At 35.2% G+C, this 22,875-nt stretch overlaps 2 long non-coding RNA genes across 4 annotated transcripts in view; one reads left to right on the top strand and one right to left on the bottom strand.

Moving 5' to 3' along the window:
* The window catches only part of LOC145664599 (uncharacterized), a 485,044-nt gene that overhangs the window by 70,124 nt on the left and 392,045 nt on the right, over window positions 1-22,875 (top strand). The window lies entirely within an intron of this gene.
* The window catches only part of LOC145664601 (uncharacterized), a 73,664-nt gene continuing 63,934 nt past the window's right edge, over window positions 13,146-22,875 (bottom strand). For both annotated transcript variants that reach the window (XR_014127498.1, XR_014127497.1), the window contains one exon: window positions 13,146-13,534. This is a non-coding gene — a long non-coding RNA (uncharacterized LOC145664601). The remainder of the gene's footprint in view (window positions 13,535-22,875) is intronic.

Genomic DNA, 22,875 nt, shown 5'->3' with positions numbered 1-22,875 from the left:
ATGCAGATTGTCCACATCAAACACTCCTCTGCCGGCTGCTCGTTCATCTGTTACCAAACCTCCAACCAGTAAACCTGGATCTTCACTGGAGGTAAGCAGGGGCCCATGTAGACCGTCCACATCATGCACTCCTTTGGTGGTTGTCAGTCCTCCTCCGACTGCCACCAAGCTCACAACCAAAAATCTTGATCTTCTCGAGGTCAATCAGAGATTCTGACATCCTCTCTTTTCAAGCAGAACTTACTTCTGAACCGGCGCCCTCCAAAGAGCAAAGGCAAACATCAACTTGCTCCAAGAAAGCTACAATCGAAGGTAACTCCTCAGGTCAGCGAGGAAGTAGTGTACGAGTGTTCATTATGCAATATCATCTACAGTGATCCACCAATAGAAGATTGGATCAAGTGCGCAAGATGCCATGAATGGTGGCATGAACAATGCACATTACATGAAGGAGTAGGCACCTTCATCTGTGATAATTGTTAATACTTTTTTGGGTGCGTACTCTTGCCTCTTTGATTTCGTACTCTTGCCCCACATATAGGGGCAAGAGTACGAATTTGAATGTTTTCATTTTATGGATTATAGTTTCTCCAAGGACAGAGGTATATGAAAGTTGAGTTCACATTTCGTAAAGGAGAGTTCAAGTTTTGTGTTCCATGTAAAAGTTTTCCGTTGTAACTATTTTTTACCAAAATATATAAGTTTAATTGAAATTTGCGTACTCTTGCCCCCCTTTCCTATACTAGCGAGGATACCTTGGGTGGTTGGATTTTTTGTACAAGACTGTATATTAGGTGCTCACTAATAGAGAGAAAAGGAGGGGGAGGCTTAAGAATCCCTACTTTGGAACTTCGGATCTTCTTACAATCATCTTGGTTGTGGGTAGATTAGTCGGTATCTTAACGTAAGTAAGACATATCTTACTTGTACCATTTCGATCTCTTGCAATGCGAGTCGTTTTCCTTCTAAACTATTTTTCTTAAAATGCTTCGATAAAATTAGTCCTATTTTATCCCTAGAAACACCAAGGTATTTTTGGGTTACATGGAACACCAACGGGGGGGGGGGGGACACGTCTGAGGCCCAAAACATAAAGGTCATTATTTCTCACGGAAAATAATTTATCTTGTCTGATATGAACTTGGGATGTCTAAAACATCATATATTTTTATTCTCTATTATTACTAGGTTTCTAAGTACAGTGTTGCCAACTATATGTGTGCAATTGTTTCAGTTACCATTTTTTATTTACGTCAGTAACCTATTTATTATATTTGTTTGCGTAGGAAAACTATCAAACAGATCAATAGGATTTTAGTACAGTGTAGTAGGTGTACAAAGGCGGCTTCTGAAAGCATTTTGGTGGTGATGTAGTAAAGTCGGCTAGAATGGGGAAGAGTGGGATATATTTCAGTATTCCGATGAATTCAGGATTAATCTTTTATAATTCAATCCCGGTTATCCTTGGAACGGCGAAATTCTTTCAAATTTTGTGTTTATGGAAAGAGAGACTGTTTGAGAGACGTTCATTGGACACTACAGGGGAGGTCAGCACAGAAGCAGTGTTGCCAACAAAGTAACAATTTTTCTAGTAGCACAACGTCAGGTTTTTGCACCTATGGAATTAACCTGTAAAACGTAAGCAAACAAGCTACGGCTTGTCTGTCAGTTTTGTAAACTAACACCACTACAACATCAAGAATATTACAAGGGATTCATTGCAAGAAATGTATCACTTCTTCTATTTGTTCCATTTGAATTATCTATTAAAATGTTCAAATCACTGTCTTTTGCATCAAAATTTGACAGGGTTATTTCCACCTTGCTATATGCGAGCTCATTACCTTCTATGTCAGATTCATTTAAAAGTACTTTCTCAATTGAACTTTGGCGAATAGCACGATTTGCCATTGTTCCAATACTGCTGCAGATTCCTACATACAGTCAGGGGTGCCCATCCCCCCCAAAAACTAATAATCTCTTCCCTCCTCAAAACTCAAGTCCTCTAAAAACAATTGCCCAGTGTAGCAGTAGTTTTTATAGTACTAGTAATTGTTATTTTTGTTGTTTTTATTTCCTGTAGTAGTATTATAGAATGCTTGTAGTAGTAGTAGGGGCAGTAGTAATTATAAAAATGGCATTACTTTTATTAGTAGTCTTGGTAATGTACAATACTAAATATGTTCTATAAGGATATTGAAGGGTATAAAAACTTCTACACACTGTGTATGGCACAGGTATTCTTTTTTTACAATTAGTAGTATTATTTTTTCTTTACAAAATATTGATATAATTCCCTTGTACATGAAAAGTAAGACGCAAGTTACAAGTTATTGAGTTTGATACCAAAAGAAAATATTATCCTCGAAATTAGCCTACAAAAAAAGTGATATCCAACAAAAAACATTCCTGTAAAAGAGCCAAGTACGAGTGGCCTTAAAAAGAATTGAAATCACAAAAATAGGCGCCAAGTTCTGGTGGACAACAGTTACAAACACTCACTGGCTCACTTCAAATTTAGATTTGAAACTTGCCTGTTGTCTGTATGATTACCACTAGCTCACAATTATGTCAAACTACTTTATAATTTTCAACAGACAACATAGGCAAGTTTCAAATCTAAATTTAAAAGTGATTCCTTGAGTGTTTGTAACTGTTGTTCACCAGAACTTGGCGCCATCCTTTCATATAGCAACTTGCGCGATACTTCATTCATAGAGTTTCAAAGCAGGGGGTAGGGGGTTCATTCTCGAGATTAAAAAAAATCGCATCGTGTTCCAATGTTATTCTGACGACAGCAAAATTACTTATTCGACATTAGAGTAAAATTCTTCCCCAATTTTTTTATTCCTCCCATTTTTTTTCTCGATGGCACAACTTGCGCCATTCATCCCTCCTGTGGGCGGCCCTTCTCTCTTAAAACGAACCAACCTTTCCTTTCATACGGCTACTTGCGCGGTACTTCATTCATCGAGTATCGAAGCAGGGGGTACGGGGGTTCACCCCGGAAAATTTTTGAAAATTAGCTTCTCAAAATCGTGTTTTAATGCTATTCCGACAGTAAAATTGCTAGTTCGAAAGTAGAGTAAAATCCCCCCCAAAATTTTTCTCAATGGCGCAGCTTGCGCCATACATCCCCCCTGTTCTTCCAATCACTATTCAAACTTGATTCTCTCTCTTTCTTTATATATATAGGTGACATATTTATCTATATAGGTGACATATTTAGGTGTTAGCAGGTTTGAAAGGAATAAACTAATAGAAAATAAAATATTTAGATGCCAAAAAATAATCAGAAAAATGTATATACTAAATTTTTATAATGTGCAGTTGGCAACACTGCATCAGAATAATTGCTCAAAGTGCCCCTGCATGTTGTAATACCAAATTTGTTTCAAAGGAAAGTAAAAGAAATAGTCAAAACACTAGAATATAACAACGTATGCGGTGAATAATCCTCTAGTACTACCAAGGGGGGGGGGGGCTCTGAGGCCCACAGCACTTTCATTATTTATAAATAGAAAAAGCAAAACACTAAAAACTAAGCAACTACGTTTTATGATGGATGGGATCAAGCTGGATAATATCAATTTTTCCCATATTTTTTGTGCAATTAGAAATGTAACAAAAATAATTTGTGGGTCTCCGAGCCCCCCCCCCCCTTGACGTTCCTCGGGTTATGTACTTCAACGTACTTTTCCAGCGAAAATTAGCAACTCATGATAGACAAGGACTCCATGTCTTTATATAAGCTTCAAATGCTATTTTCACTATCAGCAACAACAGCGATAACGGACCTACAGACACTATATGTGGGATCTCCAGAGGATGACCACATGATACATTACATACCATCAATAGGCCGCCGAAAATGAACCAGCTTCAAAATCCTAGAATTAAAAGATGATAATCTCTTACATATGAAAATATTATGTTCATTTAATTAAATTAGACTCAACTATCAATTTATGTTTTAAAATGTTAAACTTATGAAGTTTCCAGAATAATAATAATAACTACAAGAGTAGTTAGCGCCATCTTTAAGTTTAGTTGAGTCAAATGCACAAATACTAGCATTGTTTTCGCTGGAAAATCAGTAGGTTCAAATATATTTATTTTTAAATTTTAGTATTAACTAGCTGAAATAACCATTCTTAGCACGGGAAGAATAATGTTTACGCAAAATCTTTAAAACTAAAGAAATGTATGGAATATATAACAAGCAATGCTTTCGCCATTTGCTCTAATGATTCTCGGACTAGCTGGGAACCCTGTTCTAAGAATTGAAAGATCTGAAAGGTATACAATCTAGAGCATAGGATAAACAATTGGGTTGCCTATCTCACAGGCACTCTCGATAACTGTCTAAAATTTGCATAAATTTTGACTCCTCAATTCCCCTTCGAGTTGAAAATCGATAAAATGAATTCATATGTGATTCATTAAATCTGTTGAAAATCTGAGACCAAAATTGATAACTATGCGATTCTTTTCTATACAAAAATCTGATGATAGGCCTCATGCACACGCCCGTTCTTTTATATATTAGTATAGATACATATTACATTAACGGTGGAACCAATATATTTTCTATAGTGTCAGGAATAATTTCAAAATTCTTTTAGAATTGGTCCTATTCCAGATCCTGAATACTATGTCGGAATTCTAAACTTTATGCATTTTGTGGCATTTTTTATATGAACATTTGTAATTAATTATTTTAACATAAAACAAGAAAATTGCTTATAACATAAGTAACAGACAGCATGTGGTAAAATACTTCTTATTATTATTCCATTATAGGATGTTAAATAAATTATTGAATTTAGAGTATTCAATCGCCATCGAGACTAAAAATAGAAACAATATTATCTTGCTCTTACAGTCTAACCTGGCTTTGTAACATACTAGCTGAAATGCCTGCTCTTTGCATGGGGAGAGTAGGTTTATGGAATAGAAATGGTAGAATATGGAATCTTCTTCAGAAAATACGAGTCTACACTTTAATGATAGTACAACAATAAAACTCCATTAGATGCTCTATTTTTAGCAGACATTTTGAACTCCTACTCCTTAGAATACGAACTGTAGTCAAAGGGACATGACTAAATCCCAGCTTGAGATACGTACTATGTCCCAAAATTCATTTCAAGCAGGTCAGCTGTTTTTCAGTGATGAGATCATGAACAACAGATACCATTGATTTCAACGTGAAGAAAGAAATGAAAAAAAAAAATGTTTCCTTTCCGCCTTAAAATAGAAAATTTCGAAAACAAAACACGTGTTTCCTTAAGTTTAATGGGGAGTTAATATATAGGGTTTCATCTTCCTAACTTGACAGGCTCGTGACATACTTTTTTCTTTCTTTTTTTTTTTTTTTTAAATTTTCAACATCCTCTGCTCCTTAGGAGGGGTCCATTAAACAAAGTAACATGATAAAAATCCAGATCGAAGTAGGTGATAACGATATCTAAAAATTCATTTCTATTTGGTTCAGCCGTATTTCTAAAATGCGATTTGAAAGAAACGAACCTCTTCAGTTTTATATAACAGACTAGCTAAAAAAGTCCGGACTTAGCACGGGAAGGAAAGGTTTTAAAATATTTGAACTCCTTCCTCCTCTTAGGATACACATGGAGAATTAATTTGGACTTAAACTACGTTCGTAGTTTTACAAATAATCTCAGCAACCCTAAAAACTATGGAGTGGACACTAATATCTGTCGTTTTTGATTATTTTTACGTGCCATCCCCTCATACCTTTTCCCTTCTTTCGAAAATGTACTAAGCTAAAGTTAGGCCAGGGTCTACTTTTGTATAAAAAAAAAAGTCATCAAAATCGGCCAAACGGTCTAGGAGGAGATGAAGCACAAACGTCATTACATTCATTGATATAATTATATATATATATATATATTTATATATTTATATATTTAGATAAAGGGCTATAGCCAGTTAGTCAGCTTTAACTTCAGTTGTTTGTGGTCAGTTCATCGGATTCTATTGCTGTTATTTTTAACTTTCTAGATGAGATTTGGATATTTATTCACGTATTTCCCCCAACTACTTCAATATGTAAAAGTCTGTTCCATACCGGAGTCGAATTTGACCGCGTATGTACATCACAACGGGAACATTGTAGGAAAGCTATACTGCTTTTCGTTAAGTATTTTAGCAAGTATATGAGGAAGTTTTACAATCTGATACATCTGTCATATCTAAAACTCCCGTGTCACCTGAAGTACTTGCAGGGATGAAGTGTAGGAGCAAATGGAGGCTCGGTCCCCCAGATGAAATTAGTTTGTTACATGTAAAAGAAAAAAACATAGTTTTTAGAAAATAAACCACTTTAACACGTTAAAAAATAAAACAATTGAAATTAAATCATCCACTTTGTTGCTCTCATTTGCCTAACTGGAAGCAAATAGTTGCGAATATATTACTATAAGCATATTATTGCATACCAGTGTCGGAGTATGATCTTAATTCCTTTCCCTTTCTTCAAGTTTTTTTTTTTTTAATACAATTTGTACCTTATAAACATAAAGTTAAATAAATGGACTTTCACAAAGAATTGTTGTTCCCTTACGACTAATTTATTGATATATTTCTTACAATCTTAGAGTCTAGGATCTCGATCTTAGATTCGTAGAAAACGGTTCACATTTGAAAATAATCGAAAACGTCAAATATTAGTGTTCAAGACCAAGTGCAGTCCCAATCGACATGAGAGTGAGAAGAAATAAGGGGTGGGATGGAAAGGGGTGACATTACGAGTTTTTATCATTACCTTTTGGTTGAAATATGTATCCTAAGGGATTCAAACAATTCGTTTATCGTTTTACGAAGATTGGGCATTTCAGCTAGTGCCTTCATATTCTCAGGGAAGATATTTGCTTTCAGTATATATAAAACTCTGCTCCCTTGAGAAAGTCACCCCCCGCCCTCTCTCTCTTAGCAAAACTTCTTGGCTACACCAGTGGGTACTTCCATTAATTTGCGGATATATTATGATATACAAATTTCGAATGTAATGTCTTCGCTATATTGAGTAAACTTTAATTTTCCAGTTCTCCGTTCTCATAAAGAGATGTGATGACTCCACTCTGGTTCCTGACAACCCCTCAAATATAATGTAAAAATCTAGGAAATTCAATTACACTGTGACTCATAATAACAAATCGAAAAACAATAATTAACGTATTTACAGTCTTAGTTCACCGTGGGATAAGTATTGGGCATTAAATTAACGGAAAATGAAAGATTGAGTGAATGAATACAAAAATCTTCTTTGTTTTTATTGAACAAATATTTGCATACCTTGCAGCGATAACTGGTTATGATGATTTATTGTTTTCTCTGGACAAATATTTTGTTGGAGCTTCTGAAGAACGCACATATACATGTCTTATTATTGCTATTAGAATAAGCTTTAGTGGTTTCGTTTTCAGAGATTGTATTTGTAGTTTTAAAGATTGGGTGTTTTGTTGCAGGTTTTTTCTTTCTTTCTTTCTTTCTTTCTTTCTTTTTAATATGGTGTAGTGATGGGTAAGTGAACTATCTGCATTTCGTAGATCCTAATACTTCTTGATGGTACTTGATAACGTACTTTGTACTACCCTGTAACTTAATGAAGATCATGAGAGGTGGACTATTTCCAGTTGGGCATATACAATGAAACCTCTTTAAGACGAAAACCCAAAATTTCAAATTAAAATCGGTCGTCTAAAAAGTGATCTTCAATGATTCGCCACGCCACTGATTTTCATATCAGAGAGTAAAATTCAAATGAGGGAAATTATACTGAATGGGTAATGGCGATCACCCAAGATTCTCAGGAACTACACGCACAAACTCATTTCTGATACTTTATACTCTTTAATCACAATAATATTAAAACACAGTGGCTAGCGACGCTATTCTGTCACTCAATAGAGAACAGCTACAGAAGACATTATTTTTTCAGCAGTATAAATTTATATTTCTTCTTGAGTAAAGAAGAGTGTTTACCACCGTTATTGTTTCGCATTTTCCGTTGTATTTTTTCTATACTATAGTTCTATTATTTTCTATTAAGTGTTATGCCATTATTTTCATTTATTTATTTATGCACAAAATATACAATTTTCTTGAAGCCACTGTTTGGGGTAATGAGAATCACAATGATCACACCGATTAAATGATTCTTTACTGCACGTTTTCAAATGAATAATTTTTTTAAGAATTAAAATGAGACAAACGGCTTTATTTGTTTTAAAATCCTTAACTTTATATAATAGATATAATAGATGATAGTGAATATTATCTCTATAGTTAAAAAAAAGCTATTTGTTTTATCTTTATTCATTAGGCTATTAACCCACAAACGCCCCTTGTGCCACCAGTGACCCACTTTATTTTTCACTACGTTACACGTTCTATATCATTCATTTAGCCAAACCACCGTTGTTCCACTTCAGGTACACTACCCGTTCTCTTGTTGTACGAATTTCGTTCAGTTTTCTTCTCAGGTTTTCGATGTAACACGGTATTGTTCAAGGCAGTTGCTAACGAATAAAACTGGTCTTGGGCGTTTGTGGGTTAATATGGGATTATTGATGATCCCAATTACTCTAAGGTGCAGGAAATGGGAATCAATGTAGTTGTCGTATTGTTTTCAGTGTGGCTACTTTTCGGTAAATCTTAATCGTGCCTTACGCATGTGCAAGACAAAAGAAGGTTCCTAGGACAGTGTGCAATGGTCTTCACTACCTTTAAAGAATTTGTACTTGTTTGGTAAAAGATTTCCCTTATTGATGCTCATTATTTCCGTCTCCCAGGTCTATCGCGCTTTCTGATACTTCCACTCGTAGAAACTTCTCTGTTGTCATAGCCTTTTTTTTTTTTTTTTTTTTAAGATAGATAGACAACAATTTAAATGCGCGGCTATAAGTTCTTAAGACTCAACTGTACAATTATTGATTCATAAAGAACCAGATACATTCGAAGATACCTAGACAATTGTCTTCTAGCGTTTGTCAAACTAACAGAATAACCCATAAACTTTGTCATAAATAGAACAGTATGTATAATGAAGGAAAAGCGTTCCTTGTGAAGAATGATGGTCACAGCAGTTGCTTTCACTTGTTTGGTTATGTCAATCAATTTCTGAGAATTCCTGGAATTTCATTGTATTTTCTTTCGCCGATGCACTTCATTTCATCACAAGGGTTGGTGCTTGACTTGAAATATTTTCGTTGTAGCGTCAGATAGGAAGCTTCATACTTATAGGAACAAATAATGTCTCTTCCAAACTCAAAAAGGACAACAAATATTTTTTAAACTTCTTAAGATTCATCTGTCTATCCCACAACTCAGGTTACTAACGTTATTTAGCTGCTGTATCTCACCCGATAAAACACATGTTTGCAGTAAAGTGGTCGTCTTCAGTAAAGTGGTCGTCTTCAGTAAAGTTGTCTGAAAAAAAAAAAAAAATCGTTGGTCGGGAAGATAAGTGGTCGACATAAAAAGGGTTGAAATGCATTGCTCTTATGGAACTATGAGTTCCCTCGTGGCTAAGCTATTAGGGTATGTGACTTTCGAGTGGGAGACCCGGGTTAGATTCTCGGGAGGAGTTCGTGTGGTTTGAATCTTACGTTGAACTGTAGATCCACATCCCATGTAGCCTCGCTGCCATGAACCCCAAATCATATCATATCAATTTTACGAAACTACATTTCATTCCAGTGAAACCTAATCGTGATAAGGACTTCGTTCAGAGAGATTTCACTGTGTACATATACACAGTATATGCAGCATGTATGTATATTACAAATTGTTGTTATTGTAACGGACTCCGCACTCTTACGAGCTTAACAAATACCACGACACCACAAGCTGTTGTGCTTGGTGTGCAATTCCTGTTAATTAGCAGCTATCGTCCTGTATCTCAGTTTTCACTGAACAAGACTGAGTTGTTCAATTCCTTTTAAGAAACTTTCCAACTACTGTCTAGTGTACGTGGCTGTCAACGGTCCAATGTTCGTTTCAACAACGGAAAACTCCCAAAATCTAGGGGAATCCATCAGGGGATTTCACGGAATGTCTATAAAAGAGATTGCATGAATTCCTGTTGCACGTGCCATCCGCTCCATATACGTCACCGTTGACTTCCCTGTATGATTGGACGCCTTGTCTTGAAGAACTGTTGCTAGTACATAGGGGTGTAATATCATGGCGATATAATGGCTTCAAAATGTTCATCTGGTAATAAGCTACTTTGATTTTAACCAGTGGCGTAGCAGCTGCCCCCGCAACCCCCGCAGTGCGGGGGGGCCCCGACGTATAGGGGGCCCCGAAGTCTTGCGATGAATAAAGATTTAAAGAAGTAGAACTTCAATCTTACTTCTATCGGCTTTACAACTAGGGCCCCTTCTTTATACTTTGCGGGGGGGCCCGCAAAAGTGTGCTACGCCACTGATTTTTACCTTTTCTCCAATCCGCGTAGCATTAAGTTTGCCATCCTAGCAGTAACTAACAACAACCATAAAGCTGCTGCATGAAAACTTCATACACATTAACTTATCCAATTAGAACAACAACTTCTGGAATCACGGCGACGATTGAAGGCGGCCTTTAAAAAAAAAAAAAAAAAAAAAAAAAAAATCAGTTCTGACATATACAGCATGGCGCTAAATTCGTTGTACAAAAGCAGAAGAGTGATTCCTGGGAGTAAAACAAACAAAAAAGTTCCAATAAACATAGGGCGAAAACCCCATCGTTTACGTGTTATAAGCTGCCGAAATCATGAAAAAATGAATTTTAAAGTTTCATAGCTCCGAAACTATGGGACCTACCTTGGTCGAGTCAAGACTTTACTTAGAAACTAGTATGTGCCCTATCCAAAAATGCGTGTTTCAGAATCCTGAGGTGCTTCCACAACAATTTTTTTAGAGGGAGTTTGACTACGGGCCTATGATATAAAGTACTCTCCAACTACCTCCATAAAAATTGTTGCGTGAGTACCTTAGGATTCTAAAACATGTATTTTTGGATAGAGAACATACTAGTTCCTAAGTGAAGTCTTGACCCGACCACAGTAGGTCCCATAGTTTTGAAACTATGGACCTTTAGAACTCATTTTTTCATGTTTTCGGCAGCCTATAACATGTAAGCCATGGGGTTTTCGCCCAATGTTAATTGGAATTTTTTTTGTGTGTTTTACTCTCAGGAATCACTGCTCTGCTTTTATACAACGAATTTAGCGCCATACTGTATATATAACCATGTCTCGTTATTGCAGCGACCTTGTTTTCTTGATGAAGTTTTTTCACAATTTTTCGTTTAGTTATGGTACTAATGATGATCGTGTGTTGATTAATTTGATACAAGTATTCGTAATGGATAATTTTTGTTTTATTTAGCTTTTTTTTTAAAAAAAAGATAAGGTTTAGAGAATGAAGTGCGATATGTAGCATGATTTTGACCTCGTGATATTATAGTCTCTTAATTTTTTTCTATCTTTACCTTTGATGGACAAATCAGTTTCTTTCGATCCGTTAATTGTGTTGGTTTTTATTAGTACCTTTAAGCATGGTTGATCTACACGATAAAGAGGATACACACCTTTTTCATATCTTACATTCTCGTGTATGTTTTCATATTCTCGTGTATGTCTCTTAAAATAAAAACAAGAATTTTAGGAATGACCAAAAAACCTGAATCATTTCTTGGCCAGTTTTTGGAACAGGGGCCACAAAATTTTTGAACGACCCCTAAATCGAGTTTTCGTATTTTCTATGGAATAAGGACATCATATTGAGTTAAGTGATAGCTTGGGTTTAGCTAGATTGTACGTGGTTCACTAAATATTAGGCCTACAAAAATTTTTTTGATCGAAATAAATTGAATCTTTTGATCCAAAAATAACTGAACACGTATCCCAGCATTTCCAACAATTCCACTTATGGAAGAGAAGGAACAATTTATTTTTCTCCATACTCAAATCAGTATTTCCTGTCTCATTATCATGGGAAAATGACTGAACTATTTGAAATGAATTTTATGTCTACCGTACTCAGGTTTGTTTTAAAATTGCAGAAAATGATTTCTGTGCTAAATAGGTTTGTATTGAGAATGGTTTCTGTTAGTTATGAGGTTCCTGTTAGTTATAAAGAGGCTACTAAATTGTTTGGGAAATTAAGAATTTTAGGAATTATAAAAAAAATGCATCAAAAGAGTGCATTCTTGGCCAACAATTAGTTTTTGGATCAGGGGCCACAAAATTTTGAGCAGCACGTAATTTTTTTTTTTCTTTACGGAATAAGCACATCACACTGAGCTAAGTGATAGTTTGGGTTTGGCTACACCGTTTGTAGTTCTCCGGATATAAGGCGTATAAGAAAATTTTTGATTGAATGAAATATACTGGATTTTTTTGGATCACGGATCACAAAATTTTTGAACGGCCCATAAATCGAGTTTTCGTATTTTTTTTACGGCATAAGCACATCATACTGGGTTTGGCTACACTATATGTAGTTCTCCATATATGGGGCGTACAAGACAATTTTTGATTGAATGAAATATATTAGATTTTTTAGATTAGGGACCACTAAATTTTTGAACAGCCCTAAATCAAATTTTGATATTTTTTTATGGAATAAGCATATATCATACTGAGTTAAGTGTGATAATTTTGGTTTGGCTACACTGTACGTAGTTCTCGAGATATAAGACCTAGGAGAAAATTTTTGCCTGAAAAATATTGGATCTTTTGATCCAAAAACACTGGAGATTTTAGACATTTAATAATAATAATAATAATAATAATAATAATAATAATAATAATAATAATAATAATAATAATAATAATAATAATAATAATAATAATAATAATAATAATAAATAATGAAAACGTTGCATGCTTCTAGCAGTAGATGTATATTCCGTCTGCGAAATTTTTAAGTATAATTGGAAATTTCCTGGATTGATAGTTGAAATTAGTTTCTAACTTTTTAAAGCTAATTCGAACCAAACAGAAATTTTAAAAAAAGAAAAAAGTATATTGATACTAAGAAGTTGATGGTAAGAAGTTCCGCTTTGCTGCATATTGTGAATGGTATATTGTAAAAAGTGGTAATAATAATAAATAAATAAAACATCGGTGCTTATGTTAAAAACTATACGATATATTTATATAATCATATACATCAACCAAAACTAATTTTCTTATATTTGAACCGAAATAAAAAGTATATTGGAAAGTACACTAAATATGATTATTATTGTACATAAATTAGTAAGTAAGACATTATTAACACTGTTGCTTCTTCTTCAATATACGAAGTGGAGGCATACCAAAGGCTTCTGAAAAGTGTCGATCGCTTCTCAGGGTAATAATAAGGTTGAGGTTGTAAATAATTCTTCAATGACCTTCGATGCAGTTCTTCTCCTCCATTTCCTTCTTCTCCTTCTTCTTCTTCTAATTCCTCCGTTCTTCTTTCTTCTGTCGTGCATGCATGCGTATGGATCGTGTCTTCTTTATTTATCATACCTGTAAACATAACACAGTATTCTTCAGAAGTAAGAAAAATAAAGACGAAAAGTATTGAATTTTCGAGTATACAAACATGTAATACATTTTCGTTTTCCACCCACAATTTCTTTCATCTTTCTCAGAATTTAGCTAATAGTCAACATTGTAGAACAGCTTGTATTTTCTTTAAGAAATTGTAGAATTAAATAAAATGTGACTGGAAAGCCAAAATTTGTGTGCATTATAAATATTTCTGCGAAAATTACATTAAATAAATACTTATATTATGTGTATCATATATGCAGAATATATTAATCGATATAGAATTTTCTTAGTAATTTTACTTTTGAGATTCATAACATTCTTGTGAAGATGATTAGAATCTTTGGCATGTTTATTGAACTGTTTGCAATGTTTTTATTACTCAAATTTTTGCATAACCCTGATCGATTTCATAATGCTTGATACGGTATACCGGTTGAAAATTGCTTCTAAAATTTATGCAAAACATTTCTTAGACCAAGAATATTACGATTATCTTTTTCGTTAAAGAAAGTTTAATATTTGTTTGATCCGATGCAAAATTTTAAGTCCAATACACTGCATTTCATTTAATTCACGAACCAGCGAGTGGTTTAGAAGATACCGCCGTTAAAATTTGTTCAAAACTAGTAACTTAAAAGCATTTAACTAGTTATTCAAATACGTATTTGTTATTCTAAGAAGTGTTCAAATAATTTCCATCTTAGCGTTCAGTATATTTATTATTCAAATAATAATAATTTGAATTAATCATTATTATTATTAAAATATCTTAATTAAACTAATAATTATTTCATTAGAATAAACTTCTCACACAATTACTCGAAAGTTCATTCGACAACTGTTTCATTATTAGAATAGTTAGTTTGTTTAGGCCTAAATGTTCGAAGAATATGGGATTATTCGAATGTTGAAAGCACTATTCGTGTCTAGTCATTGTAGAAATATAAGTGTAGCTCATTCATCGCCAGTTTCACAAACCTTGGTTAAATATGCTAACAATTGTTTAATTAACAGTTCTCTAGAATATTAGATTTGAAAATTGAAAAGATTAATTCTTTTATGATAACATAGGGAACAAATATTATTTGTTAAATCAGAGCTTCCTCCCGGAACGTGTCTTTGACTCAAGAAACTCGGGTTCAAGTCCCGGCGGGAGCTCATATGGTTCAGATCCCACGTTAAGCTGTAAGTCCACATTTCATATAGCCTCGTTGCTGAATGAAAGGCTAAACCCCTAATTGATCAATCAATTCGAATTAGATATTATTTTATGATCCGTTGAGTTCAAAGATTGTGAACGATACTGTGTAATAAATGATGTATCATAAAAATAAGTATGAATTGTATTTTCCTTAATCATAACAGTAGCGGCGCCAAGGATGGATCAGTGTGGAACATGATCCACCAAAAATTAGACTAGACCGCCTACTAACCTACCCTGTCAAAGTGAAAATCTGATGTTATAATTTACAAATATCCCATCGGACTGTAGTTATATTAATATCATCACGACGTCCACATATTGTAGGCCTATCTATCAAATCACATGTATAATTCATTCTGAGGTAAATGTGTTGTTAGAACAATATCATTCTTTCTTTAGAAAGAACAAAGCGTTTATAAAGGTATTAACTACTGTGCTTTCGTGACATTGAATTCATATCCTAAGTACAATTTACTGAAGTCTATCCACCGTCGTTTGAAGAAGAAAGACAAAACAAATCTTATATCCTTCAATAATGGCACGGATCATCGGATCATTTGGGTCATAACTTCTGTCCGGGCCTTACTCTTGTTTCTCAGACCCGGTCTGACCTAGTGATCCTGATATACTCTTTGACCCAGACAGACCTGGGACTCCATCTGAATCGGAAGCAGCCGAAATGGTGAGCTTTACGGCATTATTGTAGACATTTATAGTGGATTAATGACATCCACTATACTTACTGATACACAAAATATAGTCGAGCAGGAATTATTCACATTTTCGGTTCTCGATATGAGATTACTCCTTAATCACGATATATTTAAACTACTTGTTCGGAGTTTGTCACCTTGCTGAACCGATCTCATTGAGATACAGGCGTACAATTTAACATGGAATCAGAGCTACATGTACTCCTACCAGGAGTAGAATTCGGGTTTAAGGTAAAATTATAAGTTGAGTTCAAATTTGCTTACATATGTTTACAGAAGTTTAAATTTCAAGATGAATAGTACACACAAGCGAGTGAAAATGCATGTGAGACCACTCAGTAGGAATATAAAAGGATGTTATGTTACGTGGTGTTGATTCCTTACACCACGTATTACATTTAATTAGCCGACTTGCAATTCCTCATGTGCATGACGAGGTTTCCTAGTCTCTGGATTTGGCCGGGTCACTGGGTAAGATCATGCGTCTGACGACTTCTGGGTCACGGGTCACGAACATGGTGACCCGTTCTATCACTGGATATTTAAATTACGTAAAGGGAAACAAAAAAAATTTCGTGCACACTAACTTTCTCGCTTTTTTTTTTCACCTCTTTCATTCCACTCCTTCTGAAGTAAAATATAAGTTCTAAGGTTTCTGGAAACAAGATGTAACCCATCAAAAGATATGAAAGAAAACTATAAAAATAAAGAAATAACCACAAGTATTAAATGATCCTTCATTATTAATTAGGTCTATTACCATTATTATTAACTACCAAAATATCAAAAGTGAAATGAAATGAAATTTTCCAGTCTAACGTTCAACGATTATGCCCTGTAGACTAACGGAGACGATGATTAAGGCAAGTGAATGATGATGGAAGAATTGGTAGAATGAGAAAGTGGGAAACGGAAGTACCCCGTGAAAACCCACATTTTGTCCACCAGAAACTTACTTGGCCGGGGATCGAACCAAGGTTCCCACGCACCAGAGGTAAGCGCTCTACCACTGGTTTCTAGTGAAATGCAAGTACGCTTTTATCAGCTTAATTTTACAGAAGGACCATTTACATGATGCGACAGATACAGACAGTGCAATCAAAATTTGAAGTGTAATTGGCAAACTGTTGTAGACTCCAGGCCCCATGGAAGATAAGTATTTGAGGATGCCTTTGGCACAACATGCTGTGCGTACCTTACTGAACGAATGATGTCTTTATAATCCTGGTATAATTCCATACCGTGAGAGTATTGGGATAAATAGTGCAAAATCAATCCACCAACCAATACATTCTGGAATAAATAATGCAAAATGTAACAACATGCTTTCAACTTTCATCACTTTCATCTTATTTCTCTTGGACGAAATCGGCAGCGTAACAGAGGAATCCTAATCTACAAATTACAAGTATTTAGATCTCGTGTCTGGTAAAAGCGATTACATATTTATATGTCATTTCACATCGAACTTCACTGATAGAGCGCTACATTTCGGCATGTGCAGTCAAAGGTTCATCAGTTACTTCTTTTTCATGCATGTCTCTTTTTCTACAGCATGATCCCATTGTCACATTCCATTCCTTGCACTTTTCTTCTGCTGCATGTATGACATGCTCCGGGCCTCCGGCAGGTTGAGCCTCCATGTATCAATTGTATTCGCCATGCTCTCCAACAGAATAAAAGCATATCCTTATAAGAATGCAGACATTTCTTGACCCGATCAATATACTGGAGAACTTCAGACCATAAATAAATCAAGGCAATTAAATTAAATGAATGGATGTTTGAAAGAAAAAGACATACATCTCCTCGAATAACAAGAGTTTCCGTCACGCAGTTCTTTCAGTGCATCAATAACCTGATCCAGCTAACTACAAAGTACCTTCACAGCTTCTGCTTTTGTGTAATATAATCGCTTAGGGACATAATCTCATATAATATGGCAGATTTAGGCCATAAATATAAAGCAGTATACTAGCACAGTATGGGACAAATTCAATCAAAAATATGAAGGTTAGAAAATCTTGAATATGGCAAGTGAATTAACTTGTTGAAAGGCTTGCTGTGTTTCTTCATTGAATATTTTCTTCCTGCTCAATTCAGTGCAAGTAAAATAAACATGTTGTCCAAACTCATTCCAATTTATATTATTCCCGTAGTTCATACACCTCCATTTTAACTGGAAGTAGCAAATAAGACAATGTATATTATGTATTAATGACTTTATGTCTATCTTATGTACTCACACATTACAAGTGAGACTGAACCTAAGATTCAATAAGGAAACCAATGAATAAATGCGTTAAGTCGGGGATGGGACAAAAAAAAAAAAAAAAAAAAAAAAAAAAATCGGAATTGAACGGAGCCTCTGTGACTCGCTATGAGAAACGGGCAACTTCTCGCTCTCTCCCTGAATGATCATGGCTATTGAGATTGCTGATTCTTCCTTTCAGCAAGTACAGTGAACCGCACATGTAAGTCCTGAGACAAGCACAATTACTGCATCACCATCGAAATGCTTCAATAATTAACAGGCAATTAATCATTGGCGTCAGCTACTGGCGAGGACCCCTCAGAGGGAACCGGTCAAAACCCCCACAGCCAAAACCCCCACACCCAAGAAATGTCAAAACACCCACACGATCGGTCATAACCCCCACACAAATGGACAAATCCCCCAAACGCACGAACGGTCAAAACCCCCACAGCCAAAACCCCCACACTCAAGAAATGTCAAAACGCCCACACGATCGGTCATAACCCCCACACAAATGGACAAATCCCCCAAACGCACGAACGGTCAAAACCCCCACAGCCAAAACCCCCACACTCAAGAAATGTCAAAACGCCCACACGATCGGTCATAACCCCCACACAAATGGACAAATCCCCCAAACGCACGAACGGTCAAAACCCCCACACACAAGAAATGTCAAAACGCCCACACGATCGGTCAAAACCCCCACACAAATGGACAAAACAGCCACACATAGCAACGGTCACAATCCCCACATAAATGGACAAAACCCCCACACAAATGGACAAAACTCTCACACAATCGGTCAAATCTCCCACACTCTGAAATGATACTGGTTGTATGTCTTGCCCTTGTACTTTTTAATAACATTTTTTATTCCACTTAAACCGATGTTGCAACTATTCTTCTTGCACTGTTTTGTAATGACAGAAACACTAAGGTGGGCGTCGTAAAGAGCCGCAACAAAGACGTGCAATCACGGTATTTTCAGAGTGTGGGGGATTTGTCCGATTGTGTGGGGGTCTTGTCCATTTGTGTGGGGGTTTTGTCCATTTATGTGGAGATTGTGACCGTTGCTATGTGTGGGAGTTTTGTCCATTTGTGTGGGGGTTTTGACCGATCGTGTGGGCGTTTTGACATTTCTTGAGTGTGGGAGTTTTGGCTGTGGGGGTTTTGACCGTTCGTGCGTTTGGGGGATTTGTCCATTTGTGTGGGGGTTATGACCGATCGTGTGGGCGTTTTGACATTTCTTGAGTGTGGGAGTTTTGGCTGTGGGGGTTTTGACCGTTCGTGCGTTTGGGGGATTTGTCCATTTGTGTGGGGGTTATGACCGATCGTGTGGGCGTTTTGACATTTCTTGAGTGTGGGGGTTTTGGCTGTGGGGGTTTTGACCTAGACCCCCCTCAGAAGGTGAGACCGGCGTGGGGCACCGCTGGCCCTCCACTTACACCGCCACTGAGCAACACTAGTTTACTCAAGTCTTAGATCTCAAACATATATAAAACCCATAAATTGATAAAGTGATTATACGACCACAGTGAAGAGCATTTATCAACGTTTAAAAATGTACACGTGATTAAATAATATATTCCAACAATAAATATGATTTAAATGTTGTTATATCAATTTTTCCTGAACTTTTCCTGAACTGAACTAAATAATAATTTTTCGAGGATTGAGACGAGACTTCTACAAATATTTACGAGACCAGACGATAAAATCTTATTTCTCATCTCGTCTCATCTTGTGGGCAACATTAGAATTTGCTAATGAAGGAAGCCCGTACCAATTTTATAACTTTACTTCCAGCAAATATAATTATCTAGCTATAATAATAATAATAATAATAATAATAATAATAATAATAATAATAATAATAATAATAATAATAATAATAATAATAATAATAATAATAGTCTTCTACTTACCAGCTCAACAAGTGTGAAATTTGCATCTTCACTGGTCGCACTGAAACTAAATTACTACCGCTATGCTCGTATGTATAGACTTGTCATAGGTAAACTTCAATCCAATGGAGCTTATTTTTTACATTTTTAGAGCTGATATAATTTTTGTCATTTTAACATACTACCATTATGCTATATCGGTTCATTGGGTCCAATTAGATCACTGCACATTTTTGTCTCAGGAATAGAAGTTCCAAAAAATTAATGAACCAATTAAAATATTAAAATGATCCCGTTTTAGTAAGTAGTTTTTCCGTGATGTACCCATAAATAAGCGTTGTCTTATACATAATAGATATGTCATCTATACTTTTTGTTCAGGAGGTTCTTGGATGTACTGGAAGATTAGAACTGTTATCACGTTAATATTGCGAAGACAGAGAAAACAAAGAACATATAGAGAAAATCTACCCCTACTTGAGTTAGAGTTTGAGTTTTTGGCTTTACGTCCTTAGAGAACACCAAGGTTATGAAGGATAAGACCTATTATTAACGTGGGCTCCAAACCAAAACTTTGGAGTTGGTGGGTGCACAGATCATCATGCAAGGTCATTTCTTAGAGTATAGGTCACCACACTGTCTCGCCTGGATCAATTTACAAGTTCCAACAAAATAGTATGTGTCCCTATAAAATAGTATGTGTCCATTATGCATCCAATGAACGTGAATTGTAAACAGCAATAACTACATAAAATAATAAAATTGGCAATATTTATAAAACACTGAGAGAATCAAACTTTCATAGTGAGAAAAAAATTTAATGTGGTTGCAACGATTCAGTAATATATACGTAAGGGTATATGCAGTGGTCAAAGTGAGACGGTATGCGATGGTATACCATACCGCCTTTGGTTTTTCAGTGATGAAAGCATACAGCATCTGATTTTTCAGTGATCAAGACATACCGTCACTGGAGAGTAGATGCTAAATACTTTTAATAAATTCATTTTCATACACAGTAATTGACGAATAGTTTTGCACGTAAAAAGATTGTATTTCTTATGTAGAAATAATTTCTATGTTGACAACACCGACATTTTGTCATCTTTTTCCTTAAAATGAGATGTCTTCAAAGAAGTTCATCTAGTTTATATTTTGATGTTCCATAATGAATTGTTTCTTTGTTATGTATGTGTGTGTGTTCTTGCTTTAGTGCATGTAAATTACATGTTTTGAGCATGGGCGGATTTAGAGATTGTCTGTGTGGTAGGACCTGCCAGGGGTTTTGAATATTCCTCAGTCGAGTGGGGGGCGGTGAGTTTCCCACACGAAGTTGTTAAGATAAAAACTCGGTTTTTGAGCATTTCCGTGCAAAATTTTCTAATACAACATAAGGTTTTTTTTGTTTTTGTTTTTTTAAAAGAAAGTTATTGAGGGGATCAAACTCTCTCCATGTCCTGCACCATAACTACAGAGAAGATCTTCAATGGCTTTCAATCATTATGTAATATTTGCAATCTTTTAGACAACATACCCTCACCGTATTTTAGCATTTAGATAGTCAGTATGTCGAGTCAAAATCGTAATAAAACATAGTAACATATCATCTCTGCTTTTTTTTTTTTTTTTTTTTTTTTTTACAACTTCGAACACTGGATATATGTAACTCTTTTGGTGCATACAGGGAAATCCATTTACAGGCAGAGACGTCACTTAGGAGTGCAGGAGGAGGCAATTGCACTTCCAAGATTTGAGAAATACATATACTTTAATAGATTGTGTATTAATATACTAGTACAAAACGTGAAAATCTTATGTCGGTGGTGCTCTTTCCCCCTCAAACGAAGTCTGTTATGACGCCCTTGCTTAGAGGTAACTTTATTGTTCGTAGTACAGGATACCAGTTTAATTCATTATTATAAAAAATATTATCGTCACATTAGACGTTACTTAAGTTACAGTTGACGTATTACAATGACTCAGTGTTTAACTTTGAATGCGATGAATTCGCGATTTGATCTTAGGCATGTGGATTTGTAAGGAACAACATCGTTTCCTCGGTTCCCCTGTTTATTGCCACTCAGTCATTCTATTAATTCTTTCATCATGATCCAGTTATAGAGGCTATCTATAATCAGTCTTATTTACTGTACAGTGCGGTGACTCAGTGGTAGAGCAAGAGGTCTCTGGTTCGATCCCAGCTCGCGCCAAGTGAACTTTGTAGTAGACAAATACCGTGTGCTTGGATTTTCGGAGCTCCCCTGTTTCCTTCCAATTTCTTCATTCCACCTCATTTCATTCATTTCTCATCATCACCATCTCCTTTAGCCGGCATATCCGTGGGACATAAAACTCAAAGACTTCATTTAATTTCATTTTCTACAGCGCATAACTACGGAATGTAAAAGATTTTATTTTAATCTCATTTGTGTCATGTATTGTATGAAATTACTTGTCATAATTGAAGGAAATTGCATTTTAGTTCTACAGTTTTTCTTTTAGTTATGTTTATTGTATGTTTTTTACATCTAAAGATCTAATAGATTCACGTTTATTGCCAACTGATGATACACAACATGTATTTGCTACGTGTGTAGAGTTTCTCCTTCTTTTAATTATTATCTTACAATCTAGATTTTATTGGCATCAGAGCATCAAAATTTCCATCGTAACTTGGAATTTATGATTCTTTGTTTTGTATATCCAAGAAATAGCAAGTAGAACTGTATAAATTAAGGAACGAAATTTGCAAATTAGAAATCCTACCATAAATTTCAGCTAAGAATGGATGAATTTGTATTAAAAACTGAATTTTTAACTATGTCTTCACTCTTTATATCTGTTGAAATGTTTCTAAAATTGATCCCATTGTTGACCACAAAATTGCTTACAAACATACAACCATATCCACACAGAAGAAAGATGATGCTTATATCTGACACAATGCATTAATATATTATCATGAGTAGCTATCTATTACTATCGTTAGCCATATATGTTTTTAAGAATATAAGTATCAATACAGAAGCACTGACATACATGTTTTGATTTGGCGGATTTAAAGACCTATAGAATATTACTCATTTAACACAGCATTTAATTGTAAAAGGTGTTTTAAAAACCATAAAGAATTTGTAAATCAACAAAACAATGACTTATTGCCAACGTCCGGAAATAATGATCTTTACATCAGTGCATCATTGTGTTTGTTTTGTTTCTTATTTTCCTTCCTT

The sequence above is a fragment of the Thermobia domestica genome, chromosome 11 (assembly GCF_964235325.1).
Source record: "Thermobia domestica chromosome 11, izTheDome1.hap1.1, whole genome shotgun sequence".
NCBI lineage: Eukaryota > Metazoa > Arthropoda > Insecta > Zygentoma > Lepismatidae > Thermobia > Thermobia domestica.
Note: the sequence above shows the minus strand (reverse complement) of the source record. Positions and strands in the feature narration are given on the sequence as shown.